The sequence below is a fragment of the Limulus polyphemus genome, unplaced genomic scaffold (assembly GCF_000517525.1).
Source record: "Limulus polyphemus unplaced genomic scaffold, Limulus_polyphemus-2.1.2 Scaffold1307, whole genome shotgun sequence".
In the NCBI taxonomy this organism is placed as follows: Eukaryota; Metazoa; Arthropoda; class Merostomata; order Xiphosura; family Limulidae; genus Limulus; species Limulus polyphemus.
Window position 1 is genome coordinate 301,435 of NW_013666917.1, and position 5,088 is coordinate 306,522.

The following is a 5,088-nucleotide window of genomic DNA, read 5'->3' on the forward strand; positions in this document are numbered from 1 at the left end:
TATAAACAAGATTACGACACTTATGATAAACAATGTTGTTTATCATAAGTGTCGTAATCTTGTTTATAATCATACATTTTGTTCCCCCGTGTGTTAGAGGTAAATTCAAGGATTTACAACGCTAAAATTCTTGGTTCGATTCCCAGCGGTGAACAGAGCACAGGTAATCCATTGCGTAGCTTTGCGCTAAAACCGCACAAACGAAGTCATATATTTTTAATATTCGAATAGCTGAAGTGATGTCGCTTGTAGTGCCATCTATCGGTTTTTTACTAACCTATTATGCTAACATTTTGTTAATAACTATTTTTTAATTGTTAAAGCTATAGGTGCCCTTCTCCTTCCATTTAGTGATTAATCATTCTAATTCCTTTCGATGGTATTCCATCTAATCCACAAAAGGAATTGAAGAACAAGACATTTCGAGAAAATATCAGATAAACAGTTGTATTATTGTTATTGTTATTTCTATAAGTACATATGCTAGTATTTTGGTTTAAACTTATTTATGTGCTCTTACCAGCCCTCTGTACTTTACAAAATGACAGTAATACGTATATGCGTCTCCTTTTATTTGTTTAGAGTTAATACATGTTTAGACAAATAACACCACGTAGTCTGTCAAACAAAAACGTTAACGAATTTAATTTACAGCTCTGCAACAGTTTTCCCAATTTTTGTGCCTCCGGTAGCTCAGCGATAATCCAAAATGTCTTTAATGCTAAAATTCGGAGTTCAATACCTGTGGTGAGCGCAGTGCTAATAGCTTGTTTTCAGCATTTCTGGTATTGAAAACAGTAGATGGGTGTTCATAGTTTTAGAGGTGTACTGAAAAACAGATGATAAATCGGCGACGATTACTATGGAAACGAGTAAAGATTAAAAAAGATCAACTTAATGTTTTATTGGTAAAGAATTCTCAAGTTAAAAAAAATTAGTCAGAAGAATGAGGAGCAGCTTAAGTTGTAAGTTCATGCTGCAAATATATGTAAGGCGTTTACATGTTAAATTCTTCATTCACTTAATGAGGAAACATAATATTAATGTTCCTCAGAGAACTTCATTGTCATGGTGGCCAGAACTCTTCACTAAGTGAACTCTTAGGATGGGAAATTTTGACATTAACTGTTGAGGAAAAGTGGTTTTCGTTGTGAATTATTTCTTTTCTAGTGTTTAAGCCTTTTGATTGACATTAACTGTTGAGGAAAAGGTGATTTTCGTTGTGAATTATTTCTTTTCTAGTGTTTAAGCCTTTCGATACATACGTAATGAAAATAGGACATTGTTTGTTTTAGAGCAAAGCCACACTGGACAATCTGCTATGTCCACCTCGAGGAATCGAACCCCGAATTTTAGTGTTGTATATCAGTAAACTTACCGCTGTTCCATTGTGGGGGGACAAAATAAAAGCGTAAACATTACACCATCTACATCTACACTTTCTCGTTCAACTCACCAAATAAAATACCAGGCCATACAAGATTGTCTAGAAGCATGAAAATTGCACGAAATAAGTACAAAATTAGATAATTGGAGAGGAGGTGCGAATATTTTAGTCGCTCAGGGCACAGATTGATCCAAGACTCGCTATGTTAAATTAATTACTAATTAGCACCGACTAGTCAGTAATTGGCCATGGTGGTCTGGTTGATTAATGGGTAGTCAGCATAACTCTAAATTATTTTATTTTACACTGCTTTCGTTTTTCAGTGCGTTAATACTGCTCTTCATTGGCTCAGCGGTTTATAACGCTAAAATTTGGGTTCTGATACCCGCGGTGGGCAAAGCACAGATAGCTCACTGGTCAATTTTATAACTTAAACACGTTTTTATATATCCAATTAAATCTGCTTACTTTCAAAAAGTGTGAAATAGTGTCGTGTCTTTAATTGAACAAACACTCCCTAGGGGCAGCATAGTTGCTTTTACATAGAGCAAAGCTGTAATGAGCGTATCAAAGTTGTAGTGTTAGTACAAACTTTGAATTTAGTAAAAACTTTGTAATGTAACACCGTGTGTTGACGATTCTTGTATGAAATTGTAACATTTCTAACAAAGAGCGGTGGAAATAAAATAACTTAACTGGCTGTTATAAAGAAATAGTTTCAACCTCAATTGGCGCCACTGATCAATGAATGTAAAATGATCTAATTTCAGTTAAACCTTTGACCTATGTGTACAAACCTTAATGCTCTCACCTAGTTTAACAAATACAAAACTATAAACAGAAGCTTGATTGTTTGTTTGAAGTTAAGCACAAAGCTATATAATGGGCTATCTGTGCTCTGCCCACCACGGGTATCGAAACCCGGTTTCTAGCGTTGTAAGTCCGCAGACGTACCGCTGTGCCACTGGGGGGAAGGTGCATAAACAGAAGAGGGTATCTTTGTTTTTCACGAAATGTTGAAAATATCAACACACGACAAATAATGGTAAGTTGGATTTACAAACTAGAATCTATTTCTGAACATTTGTATAGAATTGTTCATTTTGCCCCACCGGTGAGTCAGTGGTAAGTTTACGGCCTACAACATTAAAATCCGAGGTTCGAATCCCGGGGTTTACAGTGTGTTAACTCTAAAAAACAGTAAAAAATCTTAATTTGCTCCCCCCCCTCCTCGGTGCCTCAGCGGTATGTCTAAGGACTTACAACGCTAAAAATCAGGTTTGCAATGGGCAGAGCACAGACAGCCCATTATGTTGCTTTGCGTTTAACAACAAGACAATAGCAGTGTACTCTACGGTGCATAGAAAAATGCAAAAAAAGATTATAACTGTAAAAGTGAAGAATATTCAGGACGTTTATACATTCCGGTATTAATTCATCATTCTTTAGTTATGAGAAAAATTAAATAAAATGTGGTCTAGACAGCCAGTTGCATGTTGTTTTTTAAGATATGCTAGGACAGTCAGGCTAAAAGATGACTCTTATTATACGCTTGCTGATGGAGATAGATTACTCATAAAAATACCTGCGTTGTTTCTTAAAAGTTTAAGTGCTAAGCGGAATAGGAAACGTGCGTCAAATGGAAAAGTTGCCCTAATTCCAGAAGAACAAAACTTAGTTTATTACTTAATTTCTTTTTAGGCACATTAATATATACAGAGATAATAGGAAGCAAATTGCAATTTTTTTGACACACTGAAATATAAGGCTTTACTAGTTTCGATAACTGTGGATAGTAAATGCATCAGTGAAACAAGTCTGCTGCGCATCTAGTGAAACGCATCGTTTTTCTTCCCATTATTTCTCGACGTAGTTTATTATTTGTTTAAAATCCAGGTTCCAGGGCCTTCTTGGAAGTAACAATACTGTAAAATATGTGGAACACTAACTTGATAATTCTGAATAGTTGCCAACCAGAAACGTTATAAAAGCATAATAAAGTTTTGATTGTGACTCTCAAACCCTTAAAAGCTGGGGTATTTAGTTATCAAAATGGCGTTATTAAAACTTGGAAGAAAAACTGACTGAAATTACTAACAGTTGCTAAGGGCTCTGAATTGGTTGATAGAGATTTTTAATATAATTTTATTCGTCTTTAAACTTTGGTATCTTATAAAACTATTTTCATTTTGAAAGTTTACTGATGAAACATTTGGAAGCTATGATCATGGGGAAGTTTGAAAGATAGTTAAGAACGTAAGGTAACTTGCTTTGATCAGTTTTAGAGCAAAGCCACAATGAGCTATCTGCTGTGTCCGTCGCGTGGAATCGGACCCCGAATTTTAGCGTTGTAAGTCCATAGAGAGCTACTTTGATCATAACTTAATACTAAGTAAACCATGAAAAAAAAAACACTAAAAGTTAGAGCGATTTTACACATTAGAGTGGATTTAGAATTGAGCAAACGTATTCTGAAAATATCTTATACGCTTGTGTAGCGGGATCAATTAAAAAAACCGGGTATGATAAACCAGATATTTAGTATAGATCGCAACGATTACAAAGTGCATATTCTTTGATATAAAACCTGGCTAAAGAACGTTTAAGTTCTACCCTTACTCATGAGAGTTCATAATTGTTATTTTCTTTACGGGTTTTTCTCTAACATGTAACAAAAGTAAGAATGGGTGTTAGGGTAATAACTACGGTAATAACCTGTGTATAAACGTAGAATAAAACAACATCACACACCTTCATCCCCACAAGGTGCAAATAACTTGAATCGGAAGGAGAAACTTGAACAGTAAAGTGAAATCATTATACTTTACAATTGTTTTTTTTTTTTTTTAGTTACCTGCGTTTGGTTAGTATTCGCTGAATACACACAAACACATATGTTAATTTATTTCAGTTAACTTCACACCCACATCTACCACCCTAAGGACAGACAATCGGAAAACATTTTAAATTATAGTTACCCTAGATGAAATCTAAACATATATGAAATTTGACTGAAATTCTTTGGTTGTTATCGAACGCTACATGCCGAGCCATGCACCCGTGCAATGCAACGTTATGTAAATATGTCACTAGAACCCTAGAGATATAGCAGATGCACTTTTTATTTTGGAAGGAATTCATACAAACGAATATAAGTTACGTCAGTTAAAACACATTTAACTGACGTAACTTATATTCGTTTGTTTAACTTCCTTACTGTTAGTGAGCTCTCTACTGTGTAGCTACTGTTGAACTTTTAGTCTACTTTCAGTCTCTGTGTGTTAACTGACGTAACTTATATTCGTTTGTTTAACTTCCTTACTGTTAGTGAGCTCTCTACTGTGTAGCTACTGTTGAGCTTTCAGTCTCTGTGTCTTACTGTTAGTGAGCTCTCTACTGTGTAGCTATTGTTGAGCTTTCAGTCTATGTGTTTTAACTGACGTAACTTATATTCGTTTTGTTTAACTTCCTTACTGTTAGTGAGCTCTCTACTGTGTAGCTACTGTTGAGTTAAGTTAAATAAAGTCTTCCTTTTTTATCAATCAAATATAGTGCTCTTTTAAGAATGGAATTCATTAATAGAATTAAAACAACAAAAAGAAGTAGATAAAAATACTTTCTACACTCTTGCTAAATGGATTTATTTTGCAACGTTTCGGCCACTTCAGGCAAAGAATATAATACAACTGGAATAAGAACAT